Below are 17,862 nucleotides of genomic sequence, written 5' to 3'. Positions count from 1 at the left end.
TTGGAAGACCTGACTTCCCTGTCCATGTGAGTGGCCATGGGAGTGGTGTGGTCGGAAAAGAGGGGGCCAAGGGAGCCCAGCGAGAGAAATGCCCACCCTCACCCTCCTCCTCCTCAACCGAAGAGGAGAGGTGCAAGGGGAAGGAGTGAAGAAAGAGAAAGGAGAACAGAAGTTTCCATTTGTACCGGATGGTTTTGTTTTTTTATCTGTTTGCAAATGTTCAGTGTAATGGTTTGAAACCCAGCCGTGTAGCTGCCGCCGCCCACACACAGAGCTGCCGTGGCACTGAGCTTCAGCAGGCAAACCATATCACCAGCGTCGGCCATTAAACCCGAGCCCACACCAGGGCAGGCTGCACACCTACCCCCGGTGTCCCTCTGCCACCCCCACCGCCCCGGCACCCCCGACACCCACCACCCTCCACACACACAATTTTTCTTTTTTTAAATTTCCAGCAGTCGGTTTTTCTCTAGAGAAGGCATAAAGAGAAGCAGAGGCAGAGATGGGACGAGCAGGGAGAATGCTCCTGCCTCATCGGAGCCACCGGTTTTCGGGAGAGAGCGGCAGCCCCCACCTGCCTGTGGACTGAGCACTTAAAGGTGAGAGAGGACTTTGTGATTTCTTTGTGCACCTGGAGGTCTGGGATGCAAGGCCAGATGAAGGGATCTTAATCATTGAGCCTGGTCTGTTGCCTCCCGAGTGATTCTATCAGGCAAGCATGATGGATGATTCCTTCCAAGCACACGCAGTTATCTCTGACACGAGCCCCACTCAGGTCCCCGTGAGATCTTCTGAACCAAGGGGCTTCTAGCCCCTCCTCCCCACCTTTCAGTACAGCCTTGTAAACCTCAGATGTGGATGAAGGTGCCGTCCTGCCTTTGACTTGACCTGTTGATTTCCAACCGGGGCTGCTGGCCCTTCCTCTCTAGAGTGAGTAGTGACTCACACTTTTGGGGGCCTATGAAATGGTCCTCCATCCAAGGGGCTTTGGGAAGCCTGTTTCCCTAGTGGCCCCAAGCCCAGTAATCAGAAGCAATCAGACCCAGCTGTCCAACTAATTTGTATAAAATAGGCCTCCTTCCTAGTAGAAATCAACAAAGTCTAAAATAGAAGGGACTGTAATAGGAAATGAAGCTGCAGAGTTCTGTGTGGAATGCAACAGGCAGGGACATCGGCATGGAAAATACTAAGTACAAATTACATGGCTGACAACCATGGGAGCAGGAGAAGCAGTGATCTCCTTGCTTATCGAGCATGTCTCTGGGTCGGAGGGGAGCTGAGTGGGAACATCGCTTTCACCAAGGAGAGGAAAAAGGAAGAACAACAAAGATGGAGAAAAGGGGGAAAAAGGCCGTGATATAATATACATGTAGAAGAGAAGCAGATAAAAAGCTCCAAATTCTGTGCAGTCAGGGGATGAATCAGTTAGTAAAGATCTATTTTTAGTTTCCAAGATCTGCTGTTGCATTTTGCCTGGCATTAATTAATGTCACAGGCATGTTCCATGCACAGGCTCTGAAGGGCCCTCGCGTGTCACTATAGCTGGAGGTGCCAGCCCGTCTTGATGGGAGCTCTCCAGTCCTTTAGGGTCTGGTCTCTGACACAAACATGTGTCCAGAATGTTCTGCTCTCTGACCTTGTCCCCTCTGGGTGTATCCGTTAATCTCCTCGCTCTGGCCCTTGGATATCTGGCCACTGGCCAAGGGAGAATTGCAATTGTTATACTTTGTTTTTTAAAAGGAAAGGCTGTACAAGCTGAAATTGGGAAAAGACAAAGATGTTGGATCATGGCTTAGAATTTAAAGAAAAGGCTTTGAGGGCCGCTTTCCCACTGCAAGGAAGAAGAATGAGGCTCCCCTCATCTCCAAACAAGGCTGGTTTTGACAAATCAGATTTCATAACTGGAGAACATCTTCCAATATAGTTTAGGCAAAGTGTAATATGTTAGCAAGAACTCATTATATGACTGGGGTTGATCAGCTGTTGGCTGAAATTGTGTGTGAGACTATCTCCAAAAAGCCCGTTCATATTTCAGAGGCGAGGCTGTAAATCTGAAGAGCAACTGAAATACAGGCATTATTGTACGCCTGAAGCTTTGCTTTCTGAGGTGGTAAGGGGGGATTACAGGCGAGAATGAAAAACCCAAGGCCACATGGCAGCACACTGTTGGGATAGCTGTTTTTGTATATTTGTACCAATTATTAGATCAATGAGAAAGTATGACTACATCATGGACTCTAATTAGAAGAGACATCCCTTATACTCTGACATTTTTGAGAATATTCTCCTACTAACCTAGAGCCTGATGGAGCCATCGATGCTAATCGTTCAGTGCCATTGGTCAAGGCCAATGCATAGTCTTCATTTAGTTCCTAAGTCATTTGTGGTCAACCCATCCAAGACAGGGGCATGGACAATCTCGTCAGAGTAGGCTGGGAGGGTTTCCATGATGGAATGGGGCTGGCCTCTCTGTTGAGGGGGGAAATCCAAGGGGTGCACATGAGTTCCGAGGACCAGTGGCAAAGTCCCTGTTCAGTCCTCAGGAAGCATCACTACCACTACGTTTCTGATGTTCTGAAGATGGGTTAGAACAGAGTGTGAGAGCAAGCAGGGTGCTGACCTTGGGTCTTGTGTCTTGAGGCTCAATTCCTTCCTCTCACCCAGCCAGGAGATTCAGAGGTCCTGCAGCCTCCCACCTCAGACCCACATACCTGGTGTAAGTTCTGCCCTCCTGACCACACCCCTGCACCTTGGACACAGCTTACCACATCCTTCCCCAAAGCATCTTGTGCCTTGGAGGGCAGGTGCCGTTGCAGTGTTTTGGGCTGGGGGCACTCGAGTTCAGCCCTGGCCAAAGGCCGTGAGGGGCAGAGCCAGGGGATAGTGTCTCCATTGGTAATGAAGGTCTCCATCCCTTCCAGGCTGGCCATGTCTGTGGCCACAGATGAATAGGATGGGTGCCCACTTTGATGGGTCAGACAAGGTAAGGACTGTCAGACCCCATCCTCTGTTTGAGATCAGACCAGAGGTGCCATCAGAAAATCAACTGAAGATTAACCAACTTCCTCTGGTGCTCAAAACCTAGACTCCCTTTGCTGCTTTGCGATTTCTTTCTGTGTGTAGAGGTCTGATAAGCCAGATAAGATGAAGGGATGTTAATCCTTGGGCCCAGTCTGAACGGCAAAGTTCCAATTAAAGAAGATATGACCGTGGCCTGGGGCTGTGCCTAAGAAGGGCTTTGCTTACGTCTCTTTGTCTAATTTCTGTAATGGGCCCGTGTGGATGGCACCTTCACCAATACCATTTTATGGAGGAAGAAATGGAGTCTTATACAGTTCATTGTACTTTTTGCATTGTATCTTAAAGATATAAAACTTTAACCTTACACTCCATAATATATCTATTGATCTTACTATAAAATAAGATCTCCCTCCTCCAAAAAAAATTGTGAAGGAAAACGGTTCCCTCCTGAGTGAGTGCCAAAAGCCTGGGCTTAGCCTGTCGGAGAGAGAGGCTGCAGAGCCCCTGTGTGGTGAGCAGACGCCCTCCACAGGGCCCCCGACACACGCTTCGTGCCTGAGCCTTGTCCCTGTGATGTTGACACTGTGTGGCTGGCAGAGCTGGAACTTGCCCTGAGGGCCCCAGGGAATCCGGCAAGGCCCAGTCTCCACAGCGTTTCTCTGTGGAATGTTCCAGCTGGCCGGTGTGTACAGGGGAATCTGAGTCGAGGGCTTGAGGGGGGCTGTCGTCCCACACAGGGCTAAGGCTCTCCAGGGAGCCTCAATGGCTGGACCCCCATCCAACACCAGCGCCAGGGCAGCCCCCTTCGCCCTGCCGTGGCCCGCCTCTTCCTCTGTGACCTGCCGTGGGCCTCACATCCTGAGAGGAGCCCTAGAAACGGGCTCTGTTGATAAAAACACACATACCCTTTGCCACAGGAAATGTGGCCTCACGTTCACAATGGTAACCACCAGGCTCCTCACAGAAACCAAAGAGGAACAGATTTTAGATTTTTACCTCAATTAGGAAACACATGTTTTCTCTCTCTCCTCCCCTCCCTCTCTCCCCTCAGCAAGTCTCAATTTTCCTCACATGTAACCTCTGCCCTCCCTATTCTAGATTGGGAAGCTGCACATTTAGGAAATGGAGACTGTGTTCCTTTGAGTTTAGGTAAAAACTGTGAGAAAACAGGATATAAGTCGTAATGGAAACCAACGGGCCTCGGGTCACAGGTAGGGATGTCAGATAAAATACAGGATGCCCAGTTAAAATGGGAATTTCAGGTGAACAATGAAAACTTTGTTAGTAGAAGCGTGTCCCAAAGACTGCACAGGATATACTTATGCTAAAACATTTATTATGTCTTTGAAATTCAAATTTAACTGGGCAATCCTACATTTTTATATATCATCTATGAATAGTAACCATAGCACAGGGGATCCACCATGTGAGACTCAGAACCAGCATCTGGGAAAAACATTGAGGCAAACTTCTCCATCCAGATTAATTCCTGATCTTCTGAGAATAACAAACAGCCCACTACGCTGTGGCCAGTACTCCGCGCCAGCACACGCTGACATTCTGTGGGCAAGGAGCTCTCCTTGAGTCTGCCCAACGGAGGTGTGTAGTTTTTTGTTGTCCAGGAGAGAAACAGAGGCCCAGGGAAGTCAGCGGGACGAGCCCGAGCTCAGTCAGCTCCCGGCCTGTCTCTCTGCATAGTACTCGCCGGCTGTGGGCGGGCAGGCAGTGCCAGCTTCAGAGGAGCAGTAATAACAGGTTAGCTTGGAAGTGCTCCTTGCAGAGATGGGAACGGCTGTGTCAACACACGCAAATTATATGCAAATACACTTGGCCTGCCTGCCCAGATGGGAGACCCATGAGCACAGCCTCCAGCCGTCCATGGGTTTCTGATAGGGCAGGGGTACCAGGCTGATAGTGGCTGGGTCTCCTGAGAGGCCCATGTTCCTGGTGCATGTGGGCTGCTGGGACACATGCACACACTTGTCCTCCTGGCGTGGATGAGGATGCGAAGGGGCTGGTGTGGAGGTGGATGCCTAAGGCTGGAGGGGGTGTGTTGAGACGCTTGTGACCTGCCACCCTGATCTGTGTATTCCCAGCAAACCACATGGCTTCTGTCTCCTGGGGTAATCCTTCCTGAGGCTCCAGCACCTGTCTCTGGACAGAAGGAAGCGGCCCTTTCCCTGGGCACCTTCCTGCTGAGATGCCACAGGACTGCAGACCTTTGAGGAGAATAATCCTAACCACAGTGATGCTACCGTGAGCGTTAACCGGGTGTTTATGATACACCCTACCCAGTGCTGAGCATCTTGTGTTTAATTCTCCCACGTGCCTGGGGTTCTTGTGGCCCTGACTTGAAGATGAAAACCTTGAGGCTTAGGAAGGTAAAGTAACTTGGTCACAACTGGTGAGATACAGAGCCAAGATTCCACCTGAGTTCTGCAGGCTGGTCAGGTGAATCACTGCCAGGTGAATGAGGGATGACTTTCAACACCAGCTCCTGGGCATGGACTTTCTGAAGAGAGCACTGTTTTGAAAAGTCCTTTATGGAGATTTGTAGTGCTTTTAGCTAAGATTGTTGGGGATTTGCGCTCTTAGAGTTAGCAGGGTTGGCCTCAAATACTGCTGCCGACTGAGCCCCATTTGGAGATGTTCTCCACGAGGCAACGCTGAACCTTTGGGAGACCCATAGGAGGTGGCTGCCCAGCCCCTCTGTCTAGCAGTGCGAGGGGAAGGTGTACACCAAAGGTGGGGCTTGGTTGAGTGGCTGAACATGCCGGTGTGGGGCCAGATAGCCTCGTCCACAGGTTGTCTTTGCCAGTCTCTGGCTGAGTGGTTTGGGGTGAGCTGCTTCACTGCTATCAAGCTCCTTTCCTCATCTGTTAAGTAATATTTGTAATGACAGCATCTCCCTCACACACCAGGTTTCACTGGTCTGTTGCCTGATCAATCATAATAGTTATTACTCATTGCTGTTTGCCAGGCACCAGTTTAGGTGCTAGAAAGAGCTAGCAATGAGAACAAAAAGTACAGCGCTCACCTTTGAAGATCTTAGGAGTCCAGAGAGCTAAGCTAAATCCCCTACAATGTGAGACAGGCAGAGATTCACCTAAAAGTGTCACAGGGACCCTGCTGCTGAGGTTCGGGAGCGGGGAGATCACCACTCACAGAGGGTTGGGGGGTCCCAGAGGCCTTTGTTGAGGAGGCAGCGAGTAGGTGGACAGGTGGATTTTGGGTTTGTGGATCAAGAGAAGGAAGGGAATTCCTGGCTGAGGAACAGCATAAGCAAAGCGTGAAGGAGAACCTGGGGGCCTTCGGTTTGATTGGAGGGTGCATGCATCCATCCATGCATGCCAGGGCAGTGGGATCTGAGCTGGGGAATAGGGTACAAAGTCCCTGCTCTTATGGGGATTGCAACGTTAAGCAAGTAATGATACATTAAATTTTTTAATTGTAGTTGTGATGAACACCCTGAATCTGAGCTGGTCAGGGAGCAGGCACCTGAGGCTTCCCTGAGGACATAAGTGAAGCTTGAGTAGGAGGCAGTTGGGAATGGAAAGAGCACTTCAGGCCATGAGTACAGCTCCCCTGGGGCCCCTGACATGGGCCGGCATCCAAGGAGCCAAAAGGCCAGTGTGTGGCTGTGCTGCAGGCAACAAGAAGTGGGGCTTGGGAAGTGGCTAAGGAGGTGGGCAGAGGCCAGCCTACATGGGCCCTGCTAGGTGGAGGACATTACTTTGTCCCAAGAGCGATGGGGCTACTGCAGGGTTTTAGCTAGAGTGGGGATGTGTAGGTGGACTTTTATGTCTAAAAAAGATCCCTCTGGTGGTGGTGGAGAAGGCTTTGTATACAGCAGGAGTGAAGGTGAAGGGAGGAAACCGGACTTTGGCCAGCTGTGGACTGTACAACTTGATCAAAATCCCACTTTGCCATCGCCACCATCCTCAGCCCAACACACTCAATACCTCACTCTTTCGCCCCTGAGCAGTGTCTCATCCAGTCCCTGTTCCTGAGCTCAGCACCCACCTGATTTCCCCACCACCCTTGCTGCTGAGCACACGTGCCTTGGCCCCCAGCCCACATGCTCTGTGTTCTTCCCAACAGAGCCAATTCCTGTGGAACTGGACCCGGAGAGAACAGGAAGGAGTCAACAAGATCTTAAGCCTGCTCCAGACCCCTTGCCTGACTTTTGAGAAGGTCAGGGCCCGATTTCTGTTTGTCCCTCCTCCCTGGGCTGGGCGCATCTTCCTGGGACAGCCTACCCCTGGGAACGGAAGGCTTGGAAGGAGTGGTGGATTGCCTCACCGAGGGAGTGAGTGCCGAGGCACACAGGGCCAAGTGCTTATTCGTGCTGGAAGCTGCCCTGGCAGCCTAGGTGCCCCGCTGCCAAGAGCTGATTGGAAGGCTGGACAGACATGTTCAATGGTCCTGGGGCCTCACCAGCACACCCTATGAAGGGCAAATGGGAATGGGAGCTGGCGACTCCATCAAGTTGAACTCCAGGAGGTCAAGGACAGGGCAGGAGGGACTTTGGCCAGCATGGTCTTGGAGAGGGAATTACTGTCCTGCTACTTCCTACTGTAGCAAACTCTTTGAAAAAGCCACAGCAATTTTTTGCTCTCCCAAAATAGCTGAGAGATTCCGTTGGACAATTGCTTACCAAGTACCTACTTGGAGCTGGGCTAAGAAAGAGAAATTTTCATCTACTCCTTCAAGGAGCACATGGTCTGGTGAGAAAGCCTGATGTATAAACCAGTCATTACAGGGCACTGTCCTGTTCAGGTGGTGAGGAGTGACTATGGTGGCACGGGACCCTAGAGGTGGTGGAGACTCCTGCAGCCTGTCAGGTGGGTCACGCTTCACAGAGGATGCTAGAAAGAGCTAGTCGTAAAAAAAGTGCAGCTCTCACTTTTGAAGATCTTAGAGTCCAGAGAGCTAAGCTAAATCCGCTACAATGTGAGAAGAGCCAAGATTCACCTAAAAGTGTCATAGGGACCCTGCTGCTGAGGTTCGGCAGCGGGGAGATCACTTCTCGCAGCGGGTTGGGAGATCCGGATTTGGTCTTCCCATGTAGAATTGGGGAAAGATATACATGCAGAGACTAAGTGCTTCTCCAAGAATACACACATGCTCATTCACACGTGTTAGTAACCCGCATAGAAGGCACACATAACCCTGTTGGGACGGGACCCAGGTGGTCCAGTCCCAGAGCAGCTTTACGAGCCCCAGACTCAGAGCAGCAAGCAGAAAGCACCATGAGAACTCAAGCTCTCTGCTCGAACCCTGTGAAACCGAAGCAGGCTCCACCACAATCCCCTGCGATTGGTGCCTCTTTTCCTTCCACTTTCCTGCCATCCTGCAGCAACTCCAGTGTCCCTCTTCTTCAGACTCCGTGAGAAGTTCCTCCTTCCGCACTGCCCTCGCTGCTTCTCTTGATGACTTTCTCTCAGAGACAAGTCCTATGCCACTTGGAACAAAACTTCTCCTGTGGCCTAACCCCTGTGTCATCTGTCCCCGGCATGCTGCCTGGCTTCTCTCCTGGCTCTGCCCACTTTGTGGTGACCCTGACAACTCATGAGCCTTCTGCTGGTTTCTGCATCACAGGGAAGAGTGCCCATCTCAGCGCCTTGGCACTCACCGTACCCTCTGTCTTTCACCCTTAGCCAGATGTGCCCGGGGCTGAATCTTTCTTATCTCCCAGGTCTGTCTCCATAGACAGCCTCCGACCCCTCCCCTGTGACTCATACCACTCTCTTCCTTTTCTTCACTGCAGTGTTCTCTAAAATCACTTCACTCATGTATGTATTTTCCTATTTATACCTGTGTCTCACACTGAAATCTCAGCCCCGTGAGGGCAAGGGGGCCACTCTCTTATTCTTCCCCAGTCTTGCAGCCCTGAATGAAACTTGGGATGTGCTGGGGACTCAGTCAGTATTTGCTGGACAAGTGAGTAACTGTTGAATACAGTTTCCCTGACACCTGGAAGGGATAATGTCTTCCTCTTTCATAGCTTTTTTTCGTTACAATCTGCCTGTTTGGCTTTTGTCATTATTTCCCAATCATCTTGATTATGCATCATACAAAAGACTATAGAACAGTCTAGTAAAGGCAAAACCTCTCAGAGGTAGGAGGAAGGGAAGGAAGAGATTGGACAAAGCCAGAACACTTGTTAGCAGGTGGGAAAGCAGACAAGGCTGGGCACAGAAATGCACTCATATTTTTGTCTGCGTGCACCTGAGTCTGTGTCTGCACATACATGCCTAGAGCACTCTGATGTGAGTGGGAGCAGCTGGAATTTGGTGTTTTGGGTGACTGGCTGGGCTCTGGTGAGACGTAGGTCTGTTCTCATCTTGCTCCTTAGCTGGTCAACTTTTCTTGCTCTGTGATCTTTAGAATGAGGGGGTAGCAAATTGGTTTTAGCTCAGGTGTCAAATCTTACTGGCAATGATTGCCTTGGAAGTCCAGGTAAAGCTGGCTTCCGCTGCCCAGCACAGCAGGGAGAACCGCTGGGGCCAGGCTGCACTGTCCACCCTGAGTGTAGGAAGGAGAGAGGGGGCACCGTACTGTGATGTGGCTGTGTTAGATAATCCCCGAAGCACTGTTGGCTCTAAAATTCCAAAAGTCTCCCCTGCTTTGGGAACGGTAAGAGATGGGTTGGAGACCCTGAGTGAAAGGAACAATTCTCCTCCTCTAGGAAGACTTCATCTTCAGAGGCTGGCCTTGAGACATGTGCCAGGAAACCCCTCCTAGAGAGGAAGAAGTAGGGTCCACCTAAAGGGTACATGAGGAATTGTGTGCTTCCCCTCATGCTCAACTAAAGACTGAAATTCCCAGCACTTAAAAGCGAGTTGTGTAAAAAGTGGTCTATATTTAACATACACTGTATGACTTTAGGGATAAATATGCGCCTGTGAGACCATCAGCACCATTAAGGCTGTAGACGTATTCACCTCCCAAAGTTTCCTCTTGCCTTCTTTATTGTTATGTGTGGCCAGAAAACGTAACATATGATCTACTCTCTTAGCAAATTTTAAGTGCATGGGCTGGGTGCAATGACTCCCGCCTGTAATCCCAGGGAGGCTGAGGCAAGCGGATCACCTGAGGCCAGGAGTCTGAGACCAGCCTGGCCAACATGGTGAAACCTTGTCTGTACTAAAATAGAAAAAATTAGCCAGACATGGTGGTGGGCGCCTGTAAACCCAGCTACTCAGGAGGCTGAGGCAGGAGAATTGCTTGAATCCAGGAGGTGGAGGTTGCTGTGAGCCGAGATCGCACCATGGCACTCCAGCCTGGGTGACAGGGTGAGACTCTGTCTCAAAAGTAAATAAATAAATAAATAAGAAAAAGAAAAGAAAAAAATGTTAAGTATGCAATACAGATACTCCACTGTACACTAGGCCTCCAGAACTTAGCCGTCTCACATAACTGAAACTTTGTACCCTTTAACCCTCACCTTCCCCATTTCTCCTTCCCTACTCCCTGGTGATCACCACTGTACTCTCTGCTTCTATAAGTTTGGCTGTTTTAGATTCCACATAGAAGTGACATCAGATAGCATTTTTCTTTCTCTGCCTGGCTTATTTCACAGAGAATAACGTCCTCCGGTCCCTCAATGTTGCTGCAAAGCAGAATTCTTCAAAGGCGGAATAAACATCTCAACTAAATGTTTTTTTTTAAAAGAAGAAAGAACTTTAAAAAAATTCTTTAAAATTTTATTTTTATTTTCACTTTTTATGGGCACATGGAAGGTGTATTTATTTATGGGGTACGTGGGGTATTTGGATGCAGGCACGCAGTGTTTAATAACCACATCAGGGTAAATGGTGCATCCATCACCTCAAGCGTTTATTATTTCTTTGTGTTATAAACATACTGATTATACTCTTTTAATTTTTAAATGTACTATAAATTATTGTGGACTGGAGTCATCCTTTTATGCTATCAAATTCTAACTTATTCATTCTAACTATAGTTTTGTACCCATTAACCATCCCCAATTTTTTCCCCACTCCCCTACTCTCTAACTCCATGAGTTCAATTGTTTTAATTTTTACCTCCCACAAATGAGTGAGAAAGAAGAAAACAAAATTAAAAACTAAAATGAAAGCAAGTCCTACTGAAAGTGTGGGGGTGGATCCCTGTGCTAAGGGAAGAGGAAAATGAAGCCAGGCTGGCTCTTTCCTCCTGCTGTGGCTGGGATTCTGAACTCTGGCTTGGGAGGCGAGTTGGGTGGTTTATCATTTGAGCCCTGCCTCCTTCCAAAAAGGATTTGAGGGGACTTACAGTGAGAACATACCCAGAGGATAGACAGTGGGAAATAAAGCCAGAGTGAGAGGTCAGAGGCCACCAAAAGGAAGAGAAAACCAAACCCTGGGAAGGGCCAGGGTCTCTCGGGCCAGGACTTGGATTCAAGGAACAGTCATTATTTGGTTTCATAAGGACAAAGGATTCTTGGCTTGGAGAAGAGTTGGCAGAGGCCAATATACAAATCTGTGTTTAAATCTGTTTATTGAAAGTCTTAAACATATTGTTTTTGTAAATACATCCAACAGACACTGATTAGTCAGCCCCCCGAGTGATGGGTGTGGCAGGGTCCCATCCCTGGCATTTTGTTCCCCATCTGGGCCAGTAAGCTCTTCCCTTTAAAAAAAACAAATAAGAAAGCAAACTCCTTACAGAAGAAACTTTTGGGGCTACAAGGAGGGGGAACCAGCTTTTCTTGTTGTAGTTGAAATATAAACATTTTTTCTTTCTGGTCTGAAAAATTAATCTACAAAAACAGTAGGTGACACCAAAGAAATCACTTCAGGTGCTGGAAGTGATTTCATTTTCACACTCTATGATTAAAAGTCGGTAGCCAAGTGCTCAGAGCCACATCACATCTTCCTAAGCAGGAATATACCACGCCCTGCCCTCCTCTGGCTCTGTTTTCTGTTCCTCAGGCGCTTTCATTATCTGTGTGATGTGGTGAGACTGGCCCGCGGCGACAGGGAGCTGCAGAAGGCAATTACTCCAGGGGAACACTGGGCACCGAGAGGCTGTGTGCCTTTTCCCCAGGACGCCACAGTCACAGCCTGGCGTGCGCAGGAAACCAGCTTGATGGAGCCATCTCCGTCAATGTGACGGGAGCATTTCCAGAAAGTGTCCGGGGGCATTTATTTCCCAAACAGCCTGTGCTGCACAGGGAGAGGGGATGAGGCCGCAGGTCAGCGGAGGTGAGGGGAGGGCAGGATGCAGGGAGCTTGTCTGTGGGTCAGGAGGACACTGTCTTGGCAAAGTTCTGCCCACTCTGTGCCCACTGAGCCGCAGGGGACGGCGACGTGGATCATCCGTTTTCTCTTTCTCACTTAGCCTTCCCCGGAGGAGTTTGGGCTGGAGAAATCAACCTAAACCCAGGCCATCCCTGTTGTTCAAAGTGTCAGACCATTCAGACCTGCAGGTTGCATGCCCAAAGGCTGGCATGCAGCCCCCAGGGGGCACTTTTGTTTGGTTTTTAACTTTTTACCTCATTTATTTGACATTAGGAGGGACTTTTTCTTTTTAATAAACTTTTTATTTTGGAATCATTTTAGATGTACAGAAAACCTGCACAGTTAGCACAGAAATTCCCACATCCCTTCAGTCAGTGAACCTCCCGTAGCATCTTACATGCTCATGGGGCATTTGTCATGACTAAGAAACGCATATGGGTACATTCCTAGGAACTAACTCCAGACTTTATGTGCGTGTCACCAGTCTATCAACTGATGTCTCTTTCTGTCCTAGGATCTAAGCCAGGGTGGGTGGTCACTTTTCGTATCACTTTTTTTTAAGTGCCATAATTATGGAGTTATTTTAATGAATATTACAAAAAATACCAGATCGATTATTATAGCTTGGGACAAGTTAAATGATAAAAGCAAGTCAATTTGAAGAAGTGTGTTATGAAAATAAATAAAGATGACATGGTACAGCCCTTTACTTCACAGACCCCACCAAGAAGCTCAGGCTTGCTGAACACCAAGCAAATCCCTAACGAAGTCCTGGTGGGGCTGGGATAAGGACTAGCAACCCAGTACCCCTTCCACCGCCCAACAGCGCCCCTCTTCCTGTTTGGATGCTGTGGAAGGGAGGAAGGACGTGGAGAGGAGAGGAACCCTCAGTGCGAATAAAGTTTCCATTTCAATTATTCAACTGATCCTTGACCCCCATTACTATGGATAATCAAAAACTGGGTGGATGCATCATGCCTTAAAAACATCGCTGAAGTGGCCCTGAGGATGTGCAAGCAGATAATTGCATGGGGTATTCATCCAATGACACTCCAGGGGGAGGTAGTTTTCTATATGCACGGAGACGAGAGCAGTGGCCCTCAGCACAATGTCGCACATCTGAGGAGTGTTCCTTCCTGAGGGGGCTCCTTAGGTACAGCTTCCTGTTCCCTAGCATAGGGCTGGTGATGATCAACCTCTTCTGACAATGGAGAGAGCATACAGAGGATGTTAGGGGAACCAAACCCCAAGAGGGAACCAGCTTCATTGGAAAGTGGAGCGCTTGCCTTCCCAAGGCAGGGCATTGCTGAGCCCCAGAGAGGAGCCCTGGGTTCTGCTGCCTGCCCCACAGCACAAGGTGTGACAGCACCTGCATTGGAATATAGACTGTGCTTTGGAGCCTTTGGCGTCAGCTCCCACCTGGTGTGTAAGTTTATGGTCTCTCCAGCAAGTTCAGGGAAGTGAGGGAGTTGCAGTTCTCTGTCATTCAGCAGGTGTGGACTGAGAGTTGGCTCTGTGCCAGGCCCCGTGCCGGATGCTGGCTTCCATTGTGAGACCAGGCACAGCCGAGGCAGAGATGAGCATTCCTACAGTCACTCACGACACCAGACTCCACAGACCAGAGAATGGACGGATCCACAGGAACGAGAGACAGGCTGCCAGGTGCCCAGACCTGGGGAGCCTCCGGAAGAGGAGAAAGGACCACCCATCATGGCTGACCTTGGGAGGACTTGGGTCTTCACAAATTGTGTTCCTTGGTATATACAAGAGACACAAGACACAAGAAATATTCATCTATTTCCATTCATTTATTTGACACATACTCTTGGGGCCATGAGTTCGATCCTCAGAAGAGGGTCATGATGATGGAGGGAGGAAGGTTGTGGTGAGGGGCCGTGCAGGAGCCCAGGGGGCTGGTCTTATGGCTGCTCTTGATCGCACTCCTCTGAGGCCCCAGAGGTGCTCCTTCATCCCCAGCTTGCTTGTGAGGCTGCGTCAACTCCCCAAGCCCCCGTTTCCTGCTGAGACCCAGCCAGACACTTAGCCCTGAGTGTGCCAGATGGCTCCACTCGGGGTGCTGCTCCAGCTCCTCTCCCTGGGGCTTCCTGCCACGTGACTGCACATTGGGGTTCTGGAGAGGGGCCCAGGGACTGAACTGCAAAGGCGAGGGGTGTCCCTGCTCCTCCTGACCGCAGCTTCTGCACAGGCATGTGTGTCTGATGATGCAGAGCCGGAGGGGCATGGCCGATGAGAGAGTTATCCTTTCTACCCGTGAGTCTCCCTCGGACACACAGGATATCTCATGTCTCCTCCTGGTTTTCCTGCGTTTTTTTGTTTCTAGCTGCATGAGGTAGTTTTGTTTGAAAGAACAGTCGACGCAGACTTCAGTTTTCCGAATGAGGCTTGCTCTGGGCAAGTGAGAGAGGCATCTTTTTGTTTGTTTGTTTCCTTTGGAAAAAAGGGCCTGAGAAAGCAAGTTAACAATTCTTTGGAATTAGTTTTCTTTTTCTTTGGTGACTATTGCCACATGCTTCGTTCATTGGATGCCTTTTATTTCTTTCTCTTGCCTGATTGCTCTGGCTAGGATTTCTAGTACTATGTTGAATAGAGTGATCAGTGCCATGTCTTAAAAATAAAAACTAATTCAAACACATCCATGTTGAGCAAAATATCACCATTGCTTTGTCAATTGCAGTGGAGATGCTCATTCTGGGCCCTCGGGAACCTCTGGGGTTACATGTGGAGGCTCTGCAAACACTTGTTCCATCCACATCTCCAGGAAAACAACCACCCAGGCTCTAATTCTTACTTCCCTGCGCAGAACAACCTCATCTCTAATGCAATGGTTTTTGCACACCTACATTTCTGGGCAGCAGGCTCTGTTTATAGGTAGTTAGGCCAATAGTAACAATTACTAAAGAGCTGAGCTGTGGCTTTTTTTTTTTCTCTCTGCTTCTATCTCTTCCTGTTTTCTAAGGGTTGCTATTGTGACGTTAAGTAATGTATAGGAAATAATTTACTTCCTATTTCTGGGCCATACCAAGTTGTATCTCTGCTTGAGTCTCTTCCAGGTTGCTTGAAATGGTGCTTTTCTCAGTTAAACGTGGACTTGACAAAAAGGCCAAGCCACAAGAGGCTGCCCTCTTTTATTTTAGTTTCTAAGGCTCAGGGAGCATCTCTCTGTTCTCTGAGATGCTGCCTGCAGAGCAGGAACTGGGAGAGAACACTAAAATGCCCTCTCAGCAAAGAGTAGCGGGCTCCCTACAGAGAGTGTGAGCAGGTCCTCTTGAACTCATCTCTCCTCTGCGGGGCCAGCCCCATGGTCCTTTCTGGACCTGTGGCTGTCTTCTCTGGGCAACCAGATCAGTGTGTTTGAATCAGAGCATCACTGGCTGAAAACACTCCACTCTTTACAAAGGTATGTAACATGCTCCATGACATAAGCATATATAAAATGTCAGTTAAAAAAAAACAAACTCTTTACTCTGTGTTCTTAATGATATATTTATCTTCAAGCACGCAGTTAAAGGGAAAATGCTACGTAAAACTGTGTGACCCAGTTCAAGTAATTCTCTTGTGTGCTTAATACCGCTGTAGATTTTGTCAAAATATTTGCTACAATTCATAATGGCTGTCAAAAACCAGGTCCACAATCCACGTTCTACTAAACAGAAAAACATTTAGAAGAAAATTTATTGCTTTATAAACTGTTTTTTTTCCTCCAATGATGGACCTAATTAAACTGAAAGTGTGAATTGTTTAGAAACATATTAGCCCAAGTATTTGTGTGTATATATATACATATATATATATGTTTTATTAGCCCATTTTTATTTATATATAATATAATTGAAATATCAAGATATTTGATAGAGCTACTATTTATAGCAATTCTACTGATCAGCCACCCAAGGGTAGCATTTTTCAATTAGATTTACAAGGGCCAATAGACCATGTATTTATACACATATCTGACTTCCCAGTGTCCAAAATAGCAAAGAACTAGAGGCTATCTCAGATCAGCCATGGAAGCCATGCTCTGAGAGGTAACGTGTTTCTCCTTTCCCGTAGCAAATCTTTCTGTAAGAATGAAACCAGAGATGTTATCTACCAAAATGCAACGAGGGACAGGATGCAACTTAGAAAAATGATAACATTAGCTGACTGGGAAAAACAGAATCAACGTCAGGGCCAGTTTAAAATAATATGCTTTTTAACCACCCTCGCTTTATTGCCCCAGCTAAGAGCAAGTATTTAGGACCATAAGCTAATATTAATCAGAGAGAATGCTTAGGTTCTGTAGCAATGTTGGGTCCTGTGAGATTTGCTTCCTTAGCTGTGCTTCTGCTGGGAAGCTGGGGAGGGGTGGTCATGAAGGAGGAGTGCCATGTGAGCAGGATTACCCAAAAGCGCCTGCCTAGGGAAAATGGGCTCACCATCAGGGGCCACGGAGTTACCAGCTAGAGAGATTTTCTCTTGGTAGAGACCATGAACACCATGTACGCAGAGAACCAAGACTGTAAAAGGGAGGTAGGGTAGGCTGTTTGGTTAGAGGGGTGGGGCGGGAACAGACACAGGGAGAGTCTACCATGTCTGGACAAATCACATTTATAGTTTTATCCAATCCTTCGAACAAATGAACATGAGCCCCACTTTTCAGATAAGGAAAACACAGCGTGGAGAGTTTAAGTGAATTATTCCAGGTTATAGGGTTTGTAGGTAGCAGAGCAGAGGTTCAAAGGCAGGTCTCATCTCCAAGGTCTGGGCACTTTACCCACCGTGCTGCCTGTCTGGGTGTGGCACGGCAGGGAAGACTGAGTTATGCTGGAAGGTTACACTCAGGGATTTCTGCAGAGCGACTTTGGGGCATAGGTAGGAAGCTTGTTCTCAGCACTGGCTTGTCACCAAGTGAGAGATCTTTGCAGATTTTCATTGCTTTCCTTGTAGTTCCTTTTTTTTTTTTCTTTTTCTTTTTTTTTTTCTTTTTTTGGAGCTATAGTCTCGCTCTGTCACCCAGGTTGGAGTGCAGTGGCATGATCTTGGCTCACTGCAACCTCTACCTTCTGGGTTAAAGCGATTCTTCTGCCTCAGCCTCCTGAGTAGTTGGGGTTACAGGTGCTCGCCACCACACTTGGCTAATTTTTTTGTATTTTTAGTAGAGACGGGATTTCGCCATGTTGGTCAGGCTGTTCTCTAACTCTTGACCTCAGGTGATCTACCTGCCTTGGCCTCCCAAAGTGCTGAGGTTACAGGCATGAGCTACTGCGCCCAGCCCCTTGTAGTTTCTTTATGATCACTTTGTATTCATAGCAATGTTGGAGCTTTTCCAGATATGGTAAATGGTAGTGATGTCAATTTTCCTTTGAATATATAAGGGTACATAAGGAAAAGTGAGTTGATATAAAGAAAATGAAAGGAAAATGGTCTGTGCGGAGTCAGTGTTTCTCCAAGGATAGGCTGTGGTGCTCATGGCTAGTGTCGGTTCTAGATACACTATGAAGGCTGTGGTAAATAACACTGACTCACACACTGGGAAGGTTGTTCCTGTTTTGATTCTATTTATGTATTTATTATTTTTATAAATTAGCCTCTT

General features: G+C 48.2%; 1 protein-coding gene across 2 annotated transcripts in view; it reads left to right on the top strand.

The window, feature by feature from the left end:
• Positions 1-325: 325 nt before the first annotated feature.
• Positions 326-17,862, top strand: part of LOC105470570 (zinc finger protein 831) — a 112,629-nt gene continuing 95,092 nt past the window's right edge. Inside the window, exons 1-2 of one of the 2 annotated variants that reach the window (XM_071079098.1) lie at positions 326-599; positions 7,123-15,687. The gene's annotated coding sequence lies outside the window, so the exon portion shown is untranslated. The remainder of the gene's footprint in view (positions 600-7,122; positions 15,688-17,862) is intronic. The other variant, XM_011722695.3, reaches the window with a different exon arrangement.

The sequence above is a fragment of the Macaca nemestrina genome, chromosome 15 (assembly GCF_043159975.1).
Source record: "Macaca nemestrina isolate mMacNem1 chromosome 15, mMacNem.hap1, whole genome shotgun sequence".
In the NCBI taxonomy this organism is placed as follows: domain Eukaryota; kingdom Metazoa; phylum Chordata; class Mammalia; order Primates; family Cercopithecidae; genus Macaca; species Macaca nemestrina.
The sequence above is the reverse complement of the archived record's forward strand: the minus strand, read 5'-3'. Positions and strand labels throughout refer to the sequence as shown.